Raw genomic sequence first — 22,219 nt, forward strand, 5'->3', positions numbered from 1 at the left:
CCAAAAATGATCTTTGGGACTTGAAATTAGGGTTTTAGGATATGTTCATTCGATATTCGATCAAGATTTGTTTCGTTCAGATTGAAAAGTGTCACTTCAAAAAATCCCCTCGCCACTATTCACTTCATTTTCGACGTTTTCAGATTTATTTTCAGTTTTTCGTTCACTTTTCAAATTTTTCAATTTAAGTTTCAGTTTTAATGACTCGAAAAAAATCTAAATTTACTCGCAGGAGGCTTCAGAAGGGTCAAATTCCGATTTTTTCCAAGTCAAATGATCTTGAAGTGAAGACACAGTAGACAATATCATGCAGAGAAAATCACTCCTCATGTACCTTCCTTGAAAATTTGATTTTTGCACATTGCCTATTGAGAAAATTTCCAAAAATAGTACACATACTGCATACGTGATCATCTAAACATATTTTTAGAAGGAAAACAATTTTGTGTGCTCAAATTAGGTTTGGGATACGGCAGCTTAATTTTTCTTTTGTCAATAAGTATCTCTCCCCCTGGGGGAGGGGGGGTGCAAAAATTTTCGAAAATATTCATGTAGATAGACTCACGCTTCCTGTACATATTTTTGGTGAAATCAAAATTTTAATTTCATAAGTTGTCGTTTTGATCTCAATTTTGTTGTTTCTTTATCAAATCAGTCTGTGTATTTTATTTAATTCGTCGGGCATACGCCGGCGTGCACTTTTAATTTTTCTGTCGTGCAATGGATGACAACACTTTCTGTCGTTCAATCCCGGGTTTTCAGGCGTTCACATCTGTCGTGCAAAATCCCTTTTTCTCGTCGTGCCGATACATGGCAACCTTCTACATATCAGCATAAAGTACATATTTACTGATTGCAAGAGGGTCCTTGTTCGTTGCTGGTGGTGGTTTTAAAATTTAGGTATATTTATTACAATGTTCCATGTTTAAATTTTTCATTTTTTGATATGTATAGATATATCTATTAGGTACTGCTGATTGAATAATCGATGAACGAAACATGTTTAATTTTCTCCAAAACGAAACTGACGGGCCATTTCATATCGAATCAACGAGATTTTGGTAAGTGATTAAGTACCAGTTTTGAATCTATAGAAGAGCTTTTTGCAGATGTGGTAAAAATCAGTGTTGATACTTTTTTGAGTAATAAACATTTAATTTAAAAAGTTTGAAAAATGATATTTCTGCGTTCACGCTCAAAATTCTGAGAAAATCATCTCAATTAGGTGAAACTTTTCATTCTGATCAGCAAAGGTATCAAAATATTGGGTGATGTTTTTTCGTATTCTCGATCTGAAAAATTCGTAAGATCATCAGAAAATGCAATTTTTTTTTAAAGTCAAAATTGCGCAAATTAGTATTATTATTTTCACAAGGAAAAGTTGTTAAAATCAGAGCAACTCCACTCCGACACCCTTGATACTCTGTTAAAAGTAAATTTTTGTAAGAATTCTCACATTTTTTTCATCATTTTTCGATTATGTATTAAGCAAAAAAAAATGCGAGGAGTAGGACATATAAAATGCTCTTACACCAACTTTTTTGAAAATACATGGTGTAAAAGTGATGAAAATAGGTAATTGATGTTAATTTGTGCTATTTTGATTTTCTACCTCTTATGAAAAGAAACCGTACCTACTTATTTTCTGGTTATCATTGGAACTTTTTAGATCGAGAATACCAAAAACTTCTCTTCAAATTTTTGGTCATGTTAATCAACATAAAAAGTTATAGGTACTTCAGGTGATTTTTTCAGAATTTTTGATCGTGGACGCCATTAAGAACGTATACTTACTATAGGATTTTGGAGGCTTTCATTTGACATTCTTGGACGTTGAATTAATCTAGATCGGTGGAATTTTTCATCAGGACGTTATGATACTTTTACAAAGAAAATACAAATGAAAATTTTCAAGCCCCAACAGACTTCTACGTATATTTTTTACACGCACGAATAATACTTATTCTCTTTTGTATTTGAAATATCTATTCTTCAATTTTTAAGCAAAAATGAGTAAGTAAGTACATACATGATATTTAAATGCACTTGCAGTTCCCTTGGATTAAATGATAGGTAAGACAGAGGAACTAAGGAAAGAAAAATTCAAGAAAACAAAAACTTGATAAAATAATAAAATGCGCGTGCGTGTTTCATAGCCAACATTTATTTGGGCAGATCGTCATCTGGGACCAGATCTCAAACTACCACTTTCGGCTGAATACAGAATACCTCGACTCGATGCAATCGACTGAGAAAAGCTATCGAGAAGCAAACAAAAGGCACTTTTTATAATATGACAATGAATATCAATAATTCTCAATATTCTTACTTACCTAACCTTAACGAAGAAAATAGGCTCGTAGTTCTTTTTGCGTCGACTCAGACAATTTTACCAAAAAAACATCTAAGACCACACGCTTGCTTATTTTCAAGTAAATTCATGTTTTGAAAATTTTTTCTTTCGAAATGTTTCACATTACCCACTTACTTACCAAATTCTGTTGGGTAAAACAATTAAGGAAAAATATCATTTCTGAAACTGGGGAAAAATTTTTGAATAGTGGTGCGAAATTTTTGTGTTTTTTTTTGGCCAATTTCGAAAAATTGAGAGATATAGCCAAAAACTATCCGAATTTCGATTTTCAAAACGGGCAATAATGACTAAAAAATTGGCACCACTGCGTTTCAAAATATTTGCCCAGTTTCAGAAATGATATCTTTCCATGTTTTAACATGAATTAATTGAGAAGAAAACATTTTCAAATACTAGATTTTCCTACCCAAAAATAGGTTATTTGCGAATTTAGTAGAACCCTGGAAGTGGTCTTACATTTTGATGTCAATGACCTGGGTCGACGTCGAATCTCAAATACTTTTTGAGTACCTATATCTCTCCTCCAAGAGCACTTCCGAAGCCAAATTCTTCATCATTCATTAAACCTTGGAATGCTTGTTTTTCTTAGATTTTTGTAAATTATGATTTTAAATATTTCAAAATTACATGGAGGAGATGTCCAATTTATGAAAATTCCAATAAAAGTCAAGCACATGGAAGTTGGTATTGACTTCTAAAAATTCAACTTTGAAATTCCTTTACATTTTCAAAATTCACCTTAATCAAGAAACATAAGTTGGAAAACTTCAAGTATAAACCTCCTCACGAAGGGTGTAATAATCTAGCAATTAAAAACGACCCCCCCCCCCCCAACCCAAAAAATCTGAAATTATGTAGGAACTTACAGGACACTCAGAGAAAACCGATTGGATCCGATCAAGTCCGATCAATTCCTCGGATCCAATTTTACTCGTGGATCTGGCCAGATTGAGGATACATCTGTTCAGTCCTGATCAGATTCAATCGTTCTTTCCTGGAATGAACATCAAAATTTAAAAATTTTCAACATTTGGTTACAGGTATTTGAATCCGATTTTCAAAATTTTTGCGAAAGAAGCTTTTTGTTTCCCATTTTTTCAGAATTGAGATAATCAATTTTCAAATTTACATTTTGAAAGTCCGCTTTGAAAAATGAGAATAGGTTTCAAATATTCAAAATTTCAAGATTTTGAAATTCTTGCATATTTTTTTGGAAACTTGGAGGAAAATCACAAGTTTAAAAGCTCGAAAATTTCAAAATCCAAATTTAAAAACTTATTGTGAAATTTTGGAAATTCTGACAATTTCTTTTTCAAAATTTCATGGAATGATTAGACTGGGAAACGCGATAAGTACTTTATGAATTTTTATAATCGTATGTATGCTTTATCAAAGTATTGAAGGTAGGTATTTCGAAAATATAAAGTCAACCATGCAAAATATAGAACTCATCACAATTCGCTGATTGCAAGATAGTTTTTGCATCTTGCTTTCACTATTGATTGATGGTTGCATTGGTTGCTATTGCTAATGTTTGCTTTTAAATACCAACTTAGATGATTTTTCATTTCTTTATCTTTTTTATAATTTATAATAAAGTAGAATGTTATTGTTCCTAGAACTAGTACTTTTATTAAAATGTAGTCAAATAAATTTCTCATAAATTAGAACATTCAACCAAATAAAATCATTTGTATATGAATAAAAAAAGCATTGAAAATTAAATTCCAAATCAGTCCCAAATTTGGTAGCATTATTTGTACCAGATGAAGAGATATTCCTCCCCTTTAAAACTGTAAAACTTTCAAAAAATCACACCAATACAGGTAAGGTATCTCAATTCGATGTACTTCAATATTCGAGTAGCACAGCAAAACGAATAAAACCACCATCCTTTCTAATACAAAACAACCACCATCAAAACGTTCAGCCGAAACCTGAAAATTTGCAGGCACTACAAAAGCTATATAGCTCATAGCCACGTTAGCCTTTTTCCTATCTAGTAAACCGATTACGCTTTTTAATTACGAAACATCATCTCGTCGCGTCTCGTGCTGACGAGCAGGACAAAAAAGGTTTGTTTATTTTCCCCCTTCATCCTCCACCTGGCACTGGCTTTTCCCTCTATCTCGATGTTTTGGTTTTCTCGTTTTTAATGACGAAAACCTCATCTGTCGAAAAGGTCAATCGTACTCGATTTTCCACAATTATTTAACAAACTCGTTATCAAACAACAAAAGTAATTTACGTTTTGTTAACTTCTCTTTTTTTTTTTACTTTCCTCGACACAATAAGATGTTAATTAAGCGGAATGTAATTTAAAAAAAAGAAGGCGAAATTTAATTCCACGTTGAGCAGTTGGCTCGTCTTACACAGTACAAGCCCTTAAGCGACTGAAAAATATTGTCTTGCTGTAAAATATGGTAGAGGAAATTGAGAATTTAGAGGGGGCGGTCGAGGGGGATTCGGAAATAATTAACATCGTGGTCATTTTATGAGGGATAAAAAATTGGTAGAGGGAAGGTAGGTGTCCACAGTTATTTTGGATCATGGGGAATTTCTAGCACGTTGATTACGATGGAACATACATTACGAGTAATAGCACTGGCCAAGCACGATACGAAAAATTCTGTGATGAGAATTTTTTCTGCACTTTATTTTACAGAGCTATTCGCATATTTCAGATGGACGATTTTCATTCGATTTTCAATTTGAAAATTAGCACAGAAACCTGCACCAAATTAATTATGATGTACGATTCTGAATTAATTCAAGTTTATGATTGCAAGAGGGGTTTAGCTTCTTACTGACTGGTTAACATTTTAAAACGGGAATCACGTAAAAATACTTCATAATCATTATCCAAACATTAAAAAATCACCCCCTCAAACCGTATGAAAATTCATCATAAACCACAAGTACATACTTAGGTAGAGATACCTGCGTCAAACCACAAGAGAAACCAGGTGAAACAAAACCACAACGAGGAAGCTCGCTATGTCGGCCAAAGGCACGAGGAGTATCATCCTACAAAAGACGAAGAAAAAAACAAGAACGAAGTACTATAATAAAAATATCCCAACATCTTGAAAATCTCTCGAGACCGAGGTCATCGAATCAATAATTCTCAACACTGTTTACGTCTTTTATTCGCGGCTATATGGGCGAATTACGAGCCTCAGGGATGACTAAATCGATTCTTATTGGTATCCTGGTTCCTACTTCCGTATCGCTAAACGAAAAACCCAGCGAGTAAAAAACGTAAATGTGTAGTAAATTTTGGATGTGAATGTACTGCGGCATCTGATGCATACTCATGACTCTGGAAACCTGTTATATGGTTCCAATGGTATAAATATTTGGGTAGATAGAGATACATGGCCGCTAAAATATTCGACAAAAACAAATTTTTTAACGGAACATGTTTACGATCACTATACAAATAAGAAAGAACCAGGCACAAAATAAACATTACACGAGTATTCCAAAAATGAAAAATAGAAACGGAAAACAAAAACGTGAGGGACCCTGAGGAAAAACAATTTCGTAAAAATTAATAAAAAATTGAAACTAGAAGGAAAGTTGACACAATAAATACTTAATCGCAATTATTCAAACTTGTACGTTTGATAAACAATTTGCAGTTTGTATTGCCTACAGGTGAACTTTGAAAATTGAAACTCGTGTTAAGGAAAAAGGGTGAAAAACCGCAGATAGAGGAGAGGACACTTGTTGCATTCGTGGCGATATCTCATTTAAATATACCTACGTGAGGTTTATTGCGATATAATTTGCATTTATTTTGCAGAAAACAATTCGTAGGACTGGTAAAAACAGGCCCAGAGGTAACTATGGCAAAGAAACTCAAACGAGCAGACCAGACCCGGATCAGGGAACCCCATGAAGTCTCCCTCAGGAATTTGGATGGAAAGTCGTCTCAGTGGTAGCCTCTGGCTCAAGTAGATACCCTGCCATTAACATTTTAGCAGCCAGTTTTATGTCAAAGCTCCCACAGTAAAATTTTGAATTTTAAAATTTTAAATAACCGCCACCCCGACAATCAGGTTTTTCCCACGGTGTAGTCGTGGGAAAATTTTGACTCACGCGCTCGACCAAGGGGCATGTTTTATTTTCCCTTTCGATTAAATTTTTCATGTCATATTTTCGAAGATTATTCAAATTCTTTATTCTTGATGAAAATTTGAACAATCCTTGAAAGATATACTAAGAATGAAAAATTCAGTTGAATGAGAAATAATGAAAAAAAGTGTCTTACGCAAGCACGTAGGTCAAAGTTTTCCCACAACAACACCGTGGGAAAAACCTGAGCGTTGGAAGTGGATAGTTCCAAAAGGGGAGAGTACGACATGTGTTCGATGTTGAATTCGTTCATTACTTAAAGTATGTCTACAGGACCCAGAACGTGCATTATGCTTGGTGTAAGCCCTCATATTACGCTTAAGATACCTATCTCCAAGGAAAGAAAGATTGAAACATTTACACGAAGTGGTTATGGAAACATCAGAATTATCAGTCGATGATTCCAGTTAGGTATCAATTTATCAGGAATTTACCATGAATTGTTGAATTACCAGTGATTAACCTTTTTGAGATTTTCTGGGTCTCCATGTTGAGGAAAAATTGCTTTAAAGGGTGAAATAGGATATCCTGTCCAATTGACCAAATCACAAAACAGTTTAGCTTTCAAAGAAAAATCATTTTGGAAAATGAAAATTTTGAAAAAGCTCAATATCCTTTATATTTCCAACAAAATAAATGAAAATGAGATAGAAATTTTTTTCAAAAGCAATTTAACAACATGAGCAAAAAACATTATAGTCAAAAGCACTTTTTGAAAACATTTTTAAATGAACTTGAGAAAATGTCAAATGATCTTTTTTTACTATCGTTAATACGATTTTTTCTCTAATTAATTTGTTTTTGAATGTTATCAAAAAGTGCTTTTGACTAATGCTTTTACTAATGATGTTGAATCATTTTTGAAAAAAAAAATAAATAAAATATTCGTTTACTTACCTAGTCGGAAATAGAGGATTTGAGCTTTTTTTAAACTTTCATTTTCCGACATTAATTTCTCTTAAAAGCTCATCTTTTCTGTAATTTGACCAATTGGACAAGCTACCTCATCAGGTCATCACACTCTTCAAACCTTGACAACCTCCAAAGGGTTAATCAAAAAGTCTATTGTCTTCGCAGCACCTTGAACCGCTACAAAACTGCAATTGAAGCCTGCAGCCTTGGCAGTACCCCACGAAGTATTACATCAAGGCGGACAAGAAATTTTTGGCAAAAGTATCAAATACCAAAATATGATTTTTGCATAAAGCAAGAGAAGCGAATTGCCTTCAATTTGAAACCGAAACCTTTGAAAATCTCACCTGAGCCATGGTTGTGTTATAAGGGGGATTGGAATTGAAGCATGTGTTTCCAAAACGCACTAAGTCCAAAAAAATATTGATAAGAAATTCATGGTACATAGTACAATTTGGAAATGTAGAAATGGCCCAAATTGGCTGATTTTTTGATATGTTGTAGCCAAGACCTCTGGGCACAACATATCAAAAAATCAGCCATTTTGGGTCGCAACTTTATGCTAGATGGCTTTGCAACCTCAGAATCGTTGAAAATGGACTTAGTGCGTTTTGGAAACACATGCTTCAATTATTGGTATAAAGGAATAGGGTTGACATTCCCTTATAAGGCGGTTAAGTTAAGAAATATTCCCTTAGAGAGAAATATTTGCTTAGTCCTGGAGAGCTCAATTTGCGGACACTGAGATAACTCCAATGCTCCTTATACATCATACTAGATAGTGTAAAACTAGAAATAAGCCATACTCGTAAGGTATACTGAATATGTTTAATCGTCGTAATACACAACATTTATAGAGCATACTTTATAGGTAATCACACACATATGTGATTCCTACTGAAAGCATAATTAAACCAACACAAATATATTAAATGAGAACATGTAAAATATTCATGCTAATTTACTGGGGATCGTTAATTGCAACGCATTGCAATTAACTAATGGGCTATACAATATTTACTACTTACTGACACTGCCACTGTCCTGCTGTCTCTACGTTGCACTCACTAATACTAGAGGCGTCAACAGGTTGAAAGAGTTATTTGAAACTGATTCAGTCACGATTTATATTTAAGACAAAAAATTAATAAAATAAATATCTGGCAAGATTGCAAATAAGATTCTGCATCAGCTAAGAATGGTCACCAAAGATATCAGCCAGCGATGCATTTCAGAAAGCAAAAGTGTCCATTTTGGATGACATGTTGAAAATTGAAACATTTAACTAGATGGAAAAATGGCCGAGGCAACTGGCAAGAAAGAGATGCGTTCAGTTCTCTGTGGAGAAGAAGACGTGTGGCTCAGGATACCCTTATGGGTCAAGCTATACTCCCAGGCTCAGTTTGGCTTTAGAGGGCTACAAACGTAAAACATGTTATTACCAGGGGTGATCAGAGGGATTGCTAGCAAGGGATCATTTTTAGTAATTTACCGAAAATAACTGGTAATTTAATAAAGTTTACTATTAGTTTATTATTGGTAGCCAAAGCGTACGAATTGTCGGTAGAAGATTTAGATAAGCTTTAAAATTTTTAAGTACTGTGTATTTTATTCTTGTTATACTTATTTAAAAATAGTTGGCTAGTTTAGAATCGTTGTTTTGGTATTGTATTATGAAATATTCTTTGAAATAAATTTCAGTTATTATTGTCATCAGCTTAACATGGTGTCAGAAGTAAACAGGGTAGCTATTCCTCAAATTTCGGTAAGCGTGATAAGCCAGTTATGATGGTTAAGTTCCGCAAATAACCTGGGTAGCTATTCCTCAAATTTCGGTAAGCGTGATAAGCCAGTTATGATGGTTAAGTTCCGCAAATAACGTGCGGTATTTTTTTTTACTATCACCGTACTATCATGCGTAACGTTGGACATTAACTGATGAGTAGCCACAAGTTTTCGGAATAATGGAATGGGCACTACTCGCACCGTCATAAACTATTTTCATATTTTTAAATTGAACTAACATTTTTAATCCGTACTTTGTATTTTCATCATTTGCTAATACTTTAGGTGCCATAGCAAAATTACATTTTAATCAAAATAGTTGAACACTCGCAATTAAAACAAAATGAAGCAATAAAGAAACTTCATTTACCTACATCTCCAAGACTGCAACCATTAGTTTTTTGTCTGTTTTTTAGCTTAACTTTGGAGTTAACGTAAGTAAGTTACCGACATGTTACCGATCCGTTAACTGTGGTAACCGCGTTTGTTAACCGTTTTGAAACTCTTATAACTCGCTTATCACGCATACCGAAATTTCAGGAATAGCTACCCTGCGGTATTTTTTTTTACTATCACCGTACTATCACGCGTAACGTTGGACATTAACTGATGAGTAGCCACAAGTTTTCGGAATAATGGAATGGGCACTACTCGCACCGTCATAAACTATTTTCATATTTTTAAATTGAACTAACATTTTTAATCCGTACTTTGTATTTTCATCATTTGCTAATACTTTAGGTGCCATAGCAAAATTACATTTTAATCAAAATAGTTGAAAAATCGCAATTAAAACAAAATGAAGCAATAAAGAAACTTCATTTACCTACATCTCCAAGACTGCAACCATTAGTTTTTTAGCCTTTTTTTAGCTTAACTTTGGAGTTAACGTAAGTAAGTTACCGACATGTTACCGATCCCTAACTTGTGGTAACTGCGTTTGTTAACCGTTTTGAAACTCTTATAACTCGCTTATCACGCATACCGAAATTTCAGGAATAGCTACCCAGGATAGCTATTCCTGAAATTTCGGTATGCGTGATAAGCGAGTTATGAGAGTTTCAAAACAGTTAACTAACGCAGTTACCACAATTACGGATCGGTAACATGTCGGTAACTTACTTATGTTAACTCCAAAGTTAAGCTAAAAAAAGGCTAAAAAACTAATGGTTGCAGTCTTGGAGATGTAGGTAAATGAAGTTTCTTTATTGCTTCATTTTGTTTTAATTGCGATTTTTCAACTATTTTGATTAAAATGTAATTTTGCTATAGCACCTAAAGTATTAGCAAATGATGAAAATACAAAATACGGATTAAAAATGTTAGTTCAATTTAAAAATATGAAAATAGTTTATGACGGTGCGAGTAGTGCCCATTCCATTATTCCGAAAACTTGTGGCTACTCATCAGTTAATGTCCAACGTTACGCATGATAGTACGGTGACAGTAAAAAAAAATACCGCACGTTATTTGCGGAACTTAACCATCATAACTGGCTTATCACGCTTACCGAAATTTGAGGAATAGCTACCCAGGGTAGCTATTCCTGAAATTTCGGTATGTGTGATGAGCGAGTTATGAGAGTTTCAAAACCGTTAACTAACGCAGTTACCTTTTTTACCAATCGGTAACTTACTTACATTAACTCCAAAATTGAGCTAAAAAACTAATGGTTGCGATCTTGGAGATGTAGATGAATGAAGTTTTTTTATTGCTTAATTTTGTTTTAATTGCGATTTTTCAACTATTTTGAATAAAATTTAATTTTACTATGGCGCCCAAAGTATTAGCAAATGATCAAAATACAAAAAATGGATTAAAAATTGTTAGTTCAATTAAAAAAGATGAAAATAGTTTATGACGTTACGAGTAGTGCCCATTCCATTATTCCGAAAATTTGTGGCTACTCATCAGTAACGTCTATCGATAAGTTTGATAGTGAAAAAAATACCGCACGTTATTTGCGGAACTTAACCATCATAACTCGCTTATCACGCATAACGAAATTTGAGGAATAGCTACCCAGATAAAATGCCGGATTTGATTTGTTATATTTAAAAATAGTTGGCTAGTTTAGAATCGTGTTGATACACAACTGAAATTAGGTAGGTTTCTTTTTTCAATTGAGATGTAAAAGAAAAGAGCAAGCTCAGACTAAACACAAGTGGATAAAAAACAGGAGAAAAAATCAAAAATGTGCACTCCAGTTGTACATATATCTAGGTAAAATTCTCACACAAAAAAATAGGCTTTATAGGTACACCTAATCAATACATTATGCAAATTACACGACGGTAGCATTCGTATTGTGATGATGATATTTGGCTATTTCTATCGAGATGGAAGGCGGATGAGAAAGTTGGTAAGCATGTTCGTTTAAGTACCTATAGGTATTTATTTTTCCCATTTATACAATTCGAGTTTTTAAAAAATTGTTTATGTATAAATTATTGTTAGACTATAACTATTTTTTTGCTAACGAACAGTTTTGCAATCAGGCGTGAGAAACTGGACGAAAATTAGTTCACACAAACACAGATACTGGCCATTGTGTTCTACAAATTTCATCACTCTACAGTGATAAAAAAAAACGTTGAAAAATAAGTGCAAGAGTTTAAATGCATTTCTTAAGAAATACGATGAAGTTAGAGTGTCGACTGTCGAGTGGATGGTACAAGCAGATGCAATATTTATAATATTTAGCACCCAAGACATCGAAATGGATACTCATATCAATAGCATTTTTTTATTTTCTCGAGTCCAAGGTCAAGTACATATGAGAATATTGTAATTGTAGGAAAAAGTTCCATCATGGCATGGCTATAAGTTTCTTCTGGTACTCGTAAATTGAGTGGATATGAAAGGAAGGATGTTGCATTTTAGAAACTATTTTGAAATAAATTTACTCGTATACGATGCGATATCTCTGCTAATTTAAATTAATAACGATAATAACGGGGAAAAAACGCGCTCGATAAAAGGATTCACCGTACCATACTCGTAGGTATTATTGTCGTAGTGTATTAGTCTCCCTCTTACGAGTATTATTGACGTTGATTTCCTGCTCATTTTTGCGGAATGCGACACATAAAGTCTCGGAGTGAGAATCACACAGATTTAACTCGGACGACATGCATCGAATAGCAAATTTAATTTTACATACTAACGAATGCATTTTTTTAAAATAAAAAATAAAAATAAAAATGGTTTTAAAAAATGCCTGTAATCTTATTTGGCCCAACCGTACTTCAAAAAAAGGGGGGAGGAGTCGACTGGAGTTTAAAATGACAATTATAATGCCATATGACATGTTGTTTGATGAATTTTCAGAGTCACGCGAGTCTGAATATCTCGAATTGGTGTTTTGATGTGTCTCTTTCAATTCTTACCACAGGCAACCCATTTTAGTCTAAAGATGAACAAAACTATAATTTTCCATTCTTCATTTCTAGTTAGACTAGTTGGGTTCTTTCAAGTACCCTATTGACAATTTTACTAGCAGAATGCTAGCGTTAGTAGCACCCACCTAGCATGAGTAGCAGGAAACTAGCATGATACTAGAATTATGCTAGCATGAAATGAACTAGCATAACATGCTAGCAAAATGCCAGCTTATTACTAGCACGATACAAACTAGCAAGAAGTATGTTAGCAATGAGCTAGCTACATGCTAGCAACATAACTACCGAATGAAGCTAGCATTTCCCGCTAGCAAAATGCTATCATATATCTAGTATGAGATGAGCTAGCACAATGCATGCTAGCAATATGCTAGTTTAACTCTTGCCCCTTAATTACCAAGTGATGCTAGCAGTTCATACTAGCATGATGCTATCATATCGCTAGCATGGGGTGAGCTAGCAAAATGTATGCGAGCAATGTGCTAGTCAAACCCTTGCCTCATAATTACCTAGTAATGCCAGTTGTCCCTGCTAGCATGATGCTATTATATTGCTAATGTGAGATTATCTAGCAAAATGTATGCTAGGGATATGCTAGTTATATCCTAGCATCATAATTACCGAGCAATGCTGGCAGTTTCTCCTAGCATAAAGCTACCATGTTGCTAGCATGATATGAGCTAGTAAAAAGTACACTAGCCATGCACTAGTTAATCCTAGCAGAATAATTATCTTATCAACAATTTTACTAGCAGAATGCTAGCATTAGTAGCAGAATACTAGCACGGTGCTAGCATGAAATCAACTAGCAGATTACCAGTTAGAATGGTGTTAGCACTTAGCACTTTGCCAGCAGACATTTTATTGGAAAATTCATCCTAGCATAGAACTGGTATGATGTTAGCATGCGGTGAACTAGCAAAAGACAGGCCAGCAATTTGCTGGTTACATGCTAGCAGCATAACCACCGAGTAAAGCTAGCAGTCACTACTAGCATATTGCTAGTGCATTGCTAGCACCCTGTAATGGTGCTAGCATGAGGTGAACTAGCAAAAGGCATGCTAGCAATCTGCTAGTTACATGCTAGAAATACAATCACAGGTAAACTTGCACTAGTCTACTGCTAGCGCTATTCTAACCTTGGTAAAGCTAGCAGTCAAAGTACTAGCATGGTGCTGGATTTTTGTTGGAAGACATTCTTATCCAGGTGCTAGCAGTCAAGTGCTAGCATAATGCTAGCAAATTGCTAGTGTTGTTCTCCATCATGATACACTTAACTTCTCTTAGATGAAGTATGTAGTCAATGTGAATATAAGCTCAATACAGTTTCCTGTTTAAATTAAGAAGAGTGAAGTTGGCAAACTAATCACTCAGTGTATACTAGCACAAGATGCTAGTGCAATGCTAGTTCTAAACTAGCATTGTAGGGCAATTGCCCATAATTTTTGGATATTTTTGGGAAACGTACCATAATTAAAAATACTCTATTCTTTTATAAGGAAATAAATGCACTTCTAGCATTATACATATTATACACATGCTGGCATATGCTAGCAGAAAGCTAGCATGATAAGGCTAGCACCAGTAGCACCATTTTGAACACCTGCACTAGCATATCTGCTAGCAAACTGACGCTAGCATAATGCTAGTCCCCTGCTAGAATTATGCCAATTGTATGCCAGCATATGCTGGAAATATGCTAGCATGACCATGCTAGCACTGTTGCTAGCATTCTGCCACTTGAAATTGTCAATAGGGTAGGGGGAGAGGAGGAGTGCTAAGTCCGAATATCATTTTTTGTTTCCTAATTTGACCACTCGAACCCCCGTTGGTTTATAGAAGATGACACCTAATAATGTGCTTTACAGGTATAAAAACAGGTCATGAGCTATTGACTGATTACAAGAAAGTTTTTGTTTATTGATTGCTCAAAGTTGTAAATTTTTCTTCGAATTTCAACTTTCGTAATGACATAAATAAAATGCACTACGTCCAGTAGCTTTACACGTAGTTTCACACTAGGTGCATTTGGAAATTAATTTTTCATTTCTGGATACGAAAATATTCGTTTTTTATTGAAATTCAAGTCAACTCGAACGAATTGGGGCGGCGGAATAGATAGTACGTATCAATTCGCAGAGCTCAAATCTTCATAAGGTCTTTTTCAGAGGATTCTGGTACAATTCCCCCACTCCATTATTCCAACCGGACATTTCCTCGCAAACGATTATTTCCCCAAATCCGATTTCCCAAAATCTGTTTTCCCGAATCCGAAAATCAAGTAGAAATTCTAGATGACGACAACAATGTATTAATTATTGAGTAAGTAGATACTCGTACATAGCTTAATTTAATTTTTTCCCATTTATTAATTGACAAAGTCTCTCTTTTTTGACCAAAAACTTTTAAAAAACCATCCTTTTTTTTTTTTTTTTTGCTAAAAAAATTGTTTAAAATTTGCAAAAAGTTTGACATAACCCCATCTCCTTTATCGCACCCTCGGAGTGATAAGATTACTTTGGAGTTTGTAATGTTCATTCTTGAATGATTTTAACCCATTTTTCTCAAGGTGGAGGACTTCGGATTTGATTTAGACTGAAATTATTCAACGATTGAAATTTCATCAGATTCTGATTCTGATATTATCGAAATTTCGTCAAGTTCAGACATTACTGGTAAATTATTAGTAACTATAATAAGTTCATATGTTTTTTATTCGGAGAAATTCCATCGATAATCACTCTCACATCAGATTGTGTATTGACTTCTGGAGCAAAACAATTAAATTCATCGACCTTTTAAAACTTGTACCCAGGTTAAAAGCCCATAGTGATTACTTGGAACAGCATTTACGGGAGTCAAATGTAGAAAATAATCTCATTACATTAACACGGTAAAACATTATTAATTTTTTTTTTTGTGTCCAACATGAACAACTCACACCAACTCAGCCAACAAAGAATCAAAAGAATCCCTCTTTGTGATGTTTCCGATCAAAAATATGATGGGTACGATGAAGAGTCAGAGTAAATTCGTTATTTTTTTAAAATATTTTTTGTGTGCTTTTTTTTAGGAAGCATGGAAGTAAGTAGTTGTCAATCAATTTTCCACTAGTCTCCAATTTATCCAATTTCATGGATTCAATTCGCTCAACTACCTACATTTTTCGTCATTTTTTTTTGGTTTCTCAATGTAATTAATATTGCTTATAATATAGTAATCAAGTTGTTGATTAGTTTCATATTATTTATAACTAAGTATGTTGAGTTATTAATTATATGTACTTACGATAACCTATTCAAAGTTTTTGAAATGATTACATTGTTGCTGTGAATACCTAGAAAACAAAAAAAAATGACCAACTTTCAGTATTGATTACAAAATAATATTTTTAAAAAAAGTTTTGTCACACCCAAGTACATATAGCCTGAAAAATACTTGTATCTGCGAGATACAACGCGTGAAAATCCTGGCAATTATACACGCCCAGTATAAAAAAATGTCAAAAAAAAACTTCAAAGATAAGTCAAAAATCCGAACCTCCTCAGCTGGAAATTGGGTGATAGTCTAGTTTTGAGATTCTGTTTCGTTCTATTCAAGAATCGTTCCAGTTGGAGATTCTGCAGATTTAAAAGGTTCTTTTGTCAATTCAAAATTTTTACTTCTTGAAAATAACAAAACTTATCGACGAATGTGCCAAAATCAGTACTAAAAACATTCCGCATTGTAATTAAAAAGTCTCACTTTCAGGCCCAACCAGAGAGGCGGAAAGTGAAACCATAGAATACGTGAAAATACTTCTTAAGGTTTACTTTTTTTCTTCAAAGAATAAAGTTGAGAAGCAGTGATCAACATCAGACTATCCTGCTCTGATTATATGTAAATTTTTTTCAAATGTAAGCAAACTTTTAAAAATTTCCCCAAACTTCAATAGTTTTAAAAACAAGGTAATTTCTCAAAGCAATTAATTTATGAAACTTTTTTTCAGCTCTTTTTTTGAAAAATAGGAAATATAATTTATGTAAACAACCTTTTTTTCACTGCAATATGCAATCTATTACCTAATTGTTTCCTGATCAGTTTTCGAACCAGCGATGTTTCAAAAAAAACTAACCATAATCGTGATTTTCGCCATGAAAAAAAAGTGATTGATAAAACTAGGCAACTGCATATTTGTGTTCAGGTTGAAAATGGGCTTATGGGCTTAATCGATACTTTAGACCCTGAAACAAAATACAAAATACAGAGTGGGGTTTTTCCATTTGAGTTGTTTTTGTGGTCAGGAGAGATGATCGAAGTTGCAAAAATGACTGTTTTTGCCCTACTTCACGAGTTTGTAGCGACATCGGTATTATTTTGCGAAAGAAAACAAGGTCATTTTCGGATTCTACGCACTTTTTTAAGTAAACTACTTTCCCCGATTTTTGATTTTTGAAGTTTCAAGCGCATACGGAAGATTTTTATTTGTACAAATATTTTAAAACTCGGTGCGCGCGACGCTGGCGTTACTCCACCACGTAACCGTGGCGCGGAACTGTGTTCACCCGAAGTTCAAATTGAATTTTTCGTATTTAGAAAAATTAGTCTTATGCGCTTGAAACTTTGAAAATCAAAAATCGGGGAAAGTAGTTTACTTAAAAAAGTGCGTAGAATCCGAAAATGACCTTGGTTTTTTTCGCAAAACAATACGGATGTCGCTACGAACTCTTGAAGTGAGGCGAAAACGATCATTTTCGTAACTTTGACAGTCTCTACCTGACCACTAAAACAACTCAAATCTATAAAGCTCACTCTGCTTTTTGTTTTAGGGTCTATAAACTATCATTCAAGCCCATTTTCAACCTAAACACACAATAAAAGTTGAAAAACGTTACTGACCTAGTGTAATCATAGTGAGTCAATTATTAGCAACTATGATACGGTAGGTATGTTGTTTTATTTTTATTATTTTTTTTTTTTCAGAGAAATTCCATTGACAATCACTTTTACATCAGATTGTGTGTTTGACTTCTGGTGCAAAACAAATAAAATCATCGACCTTTTAAAACTCAAAGGTCAAAAGCCCAGCGATTACTCAAAAAAAAAAAACAACATTTTAGAGGAATCCAATAATTTCAGTATATTTACATGGTAAAACGCTATTAATGTTTTTTTTCTTTTGTCCAACAGGAACAACTCACACCAACTCAGCCAACAAGGAATCAGAATAATCCCTCTTGTGATGTTTCCGATCAAAAATATGATGGAGATGATGAAGAGTCAGAGAACGAGGGATGTCCCAAAAGTAAGGTACAAAAAATTCTGTACAATAGAGTACCTAATTTATTTTATCGGAAAACTGAATACACCACCTTAAACTAGACTCAAATACACTACTTTTCCACGTAATCTCCTTCATTTTCGATGCAATTTTCCCATTGTTCTTTCAGCTTGAAAATGACCTCTTCCAAAATTGTACACCCTCAAATTTGAAAAATTTCGTGGTCATCGGACTTTTTACTGCCAAAATGTTGTTTTAGAAGGCCGGAGAGGTGAAAATCAAAGGTTTCCACTCCCAGGCTAGATGGGGAAGGGTCCATAACTATCCATTTCATTTTGTCTAACCAACCCTCTGTTTTTCTCACCATGTGAAAAGTCGCGTTATAACGAAAAAGACAAACTGATCAAGCTTGGAGGCATCCAAAACGATTTTTACCAAACCAAATATTGTTTGTTAGCTTCTTCAACGTCTCAAAGACATTCATTGTTTCTCCACATGGGAGAAATTTATCCAAACTGACACTCTGAATGTCTCAAAACACTCTGGCCGTCCACTTTGCGGCTTATCATCCACACACATCTTACTGATATCAAATTTTAGGCTCTAAACCGACCTTTGTCTTCTAGAAACCACACTTGAACCATGTACTCCTCTAATCTTATACGCTTCAAGCATTTTAGATCCAACTGGATCTTAACATAATATGACCAGATCTAATGAGACAAATTTATATCTAAGATGATCAACATTCAGATATAATTTCATCAAATCTGATCTATATTGATCAAATTTTTAGATCTAATTTGATCACATCAGATCTGTTCCATTTGTCCCGGGTTAAATTTCAAGTAAATTGAATTTTTATTTCGATAATGATTTCACGTTTTTCTTAGAATGAATTGAATGTAATTCTTATGGAAGAATAAACCTAATTCGATTATGCCAGTAATGACAGTGGGAGAAGCACCAGCGTAGTCAATGGCATGAATTTAGGTTTCAATCACCTTTAAAAGCTCAGATATAGCAAATACCACCAACTAACAATACTCTTCCATACAGGGAGTACCTAAGCATCAGTGAACTGCACACCAGCAAACTGACCCCCACACAGGTGAAGAGTATACTTGAACATATCCAAAGGAAACACAAGGCAAAAATGTAGAGGGACAACTGGGTACGTATATGTAGCAGTAAGATCAAATGGAGTATTTACAATAGAAGAACTAGAAGACAATCTAATGCTGCAAATCCCAGAGTATGCCTTGGCGCATTGTGTTAGCCGGAACTTTGAGATGAGTAAGGGCATAGTGGTCAAATTCAGACAAGCCTTTGGCAATGTTAAAGTCAAGGGGTGCCAAAGTGGGATGATGTGGTGGAGATATACAGTAAAGGGAACTACGTATTATATGCAGTAACCAAAGAAAGACACCTGGACAAGCCAACAATAGGAGACTTTGTACGAACAATGAAAGCTCTGGCAGCCAAATGTGTTGAGCTAAACATCACAAAAACTGCAGTACCAAGACTAGGGTGTGGCTTGGACCAACTTGAATGGCCACTAGTTAAACAAGCGCTCCTAGAGTGCTTCAAGGGCCTTACAGTGACAGAGAGTGTGCACCCTCCCACCAAACATGAAAGCGTGACTACCTGAACAAGATGTCAAAAACCAATATTGTCAACTGTAAAACAAATTATGCCCAAAGCCAAATTCAAGACATGATATACTCAGGACCAAATTTACCTGGATCTTGAGATAATCCTTAAATTTACTATAATATTTATACTTGTAAATATTAAACTTATAATACAAAAAACAATCCTTTCTTGTGGGTTGTTGGTGAGAAGCCCCAAGCAAGTGCACCGACTGCCCCACAAAAGTCCAAATAAACCTCGTGGCAATAATTAGGGGACTTAACTTGTTGGGATCACCCCAAGGTGAAATCACTCCCCCTTCAAACTTCACCCTGAGACGGGTTGTGGGCTCAGTTGTGATCGGAACAGGTACGCGTGGAAACAAAACCTGGGAAGTGACTGCTGGGCCTTAGGCAACTGCCTAGAGGTTTGGGTCATGGTGGACAATTGGTCTCATGTCCCCCCTCTCCCCTCCCTGCTTAGACTTACGGTGAAGCTATAATTGAAGGGCGGTTTTCCAAAAAGCGATAAGTCAAAAATTATGATTTCGAGATAAATGATGTTTTTAGTGCCCATTTCAAGGCGCGATGCACTTGGAGTATGACACCTATTCTGCATGTTGTATTGGATCTATCTCAACACGTATGTGTTGGTTTCGTGGTGTAACTCAAGTTTGCAGCGCTTCTGTGGCAGAAAAAGTAAACTGACTTATCGCCTTTTGGAAAAACGATTTTTCATGTTTTCATTTATATGATATAACCAGTCTTGCAAATTGATGTAAAGTCAACTCTAATTCACAATACAAAAGTATATGACCAAAAAAATTGATTACAAAAAATTTTACCTGTATTTTAAACAAAAATTAAGTAGGTACCTATTACAACACTATAAATTGAAAAAAAAAGATTTTTGATTAAAAAAAAATCTTACCACTATTTCGGCAATAAATTTACAAAAAAAAAAATTTTGATTGAAAAAAAAATTTTTACTTGCATTTTGGCGATAAAATTGGCAAAAATTAAGTATTTATCTACAGCACTATCATTTAAAAAAAATGTATCTGCATTTTGGCAATAAAATAAAAACGAAAATATAGTACATATTACAGTACTATCTATTAAAAAAACCATATTCGCAGCTCTATTTTGGCTATAAAAGTAACGAAAACGAAGTAATCATGACTTATTGCGTTTTGGAAAAACGATTGCAATCCACAACTTACAGAAAAGCCGGATTGTGCGTAGGTAAATAGGTATTTTGCGTAGGTTAGGCATTAAATAGGTGAGATACGACCTATAGAACACAATGGCGTGAAAAACTCAATTTTCAAAAAACTTGACTTATCCACTTTTGGAAAACCGCCCTTCAATTATATTTAGATATGTACATATGTTTATTCTAGTAACCTCTAGTCTAAGATTGTTTTTTTCTTTAATAATGAAATACCCCCACCACCTGGTGCAGATTGGGGAAAAAAACTAACAATACTGGCAACTCCATCAAAAAATGGTGTTTTATCCTCCTAGCGGCCTAGCATGTAACTAAATTTTACACAAGCATCTGATTTGCTGATTTGAATCTCGCGGAAATAATAAAGTTGGTATAATAAGCACTGATCAACATCAAACCATCCTGCTACGTTTTTTTCCAGACCGCACACACGCTAGAAAGTCGCCAGTCGCCGTCATAGATATCAGTACAGTATATATTTTTTTAATAAAAAAGTATGTAAGTAAACTTTCAAAATTTTCCCCAAACTTCGATAGTTTTAAAAAAATCAGTGAGTTTCTCGAAACAATTAATTTATGGAACTTTTTTTCAGCTACTTTTTTGAAAAATAGATAACATAATTTGAAATGTTTTTTCCACCACAATATTCACTCTATTTATTGTTTCCCGGTCTGTTTTTTAACCAATAAACACCATAATCGTGATTTTCGCCACGGAAAAAAGGTGTTTGATAACATCATCAGGAATTCCAAACACACCACTACACGTATTATTACGTCATAACGATAATAATCCCCTGGTAAAAAAAAGAATCAACCTATAATTTCCGCACACTCGCATTCAACAGACCAAAACGCTCTTCTCTATGCAGAAGTACAGCTACCTACGTAATAATACGGAATCAAAACACCATCGTAAACAAAAGTCGCCGACGATTCGGGTGTAAAGACAGAGAGAGCGAATAAAACAAAACCCAGAGGATAATTTTATTTGGACGGTTAAAAGTGGAACCCCTTCGATACGTCGAGTATACCGTACGTGCATTCAACAACTCCACGTACGATTAAAACCCTGACACCCCTGCCTCGCCTCTTTACAAATCTCGTTCACGCTGCCAAACAAAAACGAGTATATTACTATTTGATTTTTAGCCCGGGATCGAATCATTCGTTAAATGTGAGACTGGGTTAAGGGGGTTAGGTTGTGTAGAACACTTGGCAATTCGCTATATAATATCGGTATCGTTCGCGCGAAATACCTATACATACCGTACAATATACCTATACGATTTACGATTTAACACGCGTGTAGCATTAATTCGTCGCCACCGCTCGCCTTCCTTCTCTTTGTATACTTCCTCGTGTGTTCGCGCCGCATCAACGAGTCATTTTACCCATTAGTTTTTCGCCCTTGGTATAGGGCAAAAACCTAAATCCGACAACTTTTTAACCAAATTTACAACCGCAAAATAACTACCTACTAGGC

General features: G+C 34.6%; 1 protein-coding gene across 2 annotated transcripts in view; it reads right to left on the reverse strand.

Annotated features, from left to right (window-relative positions):
* Positions 1-15,951, reverse strand: part of LOC135840888 (5-hydroxytryptamine receptor 1-like) — a 919,288-nt gene extending 903,337 nt beyond the window's left edge. For both annotated transcript variants that reach the window (XR_010557794.1, XM_065357633.1), the window contains exon 1: positions 15,901-15,951. The gene's annotated coding sequence lies outside the window, so the exon portion shown is untranslated. The remainder of the gene's footprint in view (positions 1-15,900) is intronic.
* Between the last annotated feature and the right edge of the window lie 6,268 nt (positions 15,952-22,219).

The sequence above is a fragment of the Planococcus citri genome, chromosome 3 (assembly GCF_950023065.1).
Source record: "Planococcus citri chromosome 3, ihPlaCitr1.1, whole genome shotgun sequence".
NCBI lineage: Eukaryota > Metazoa > Arthropoda > Insecta > Hemiptera > Pseudococcidae > Planococcus > Planococcus citri.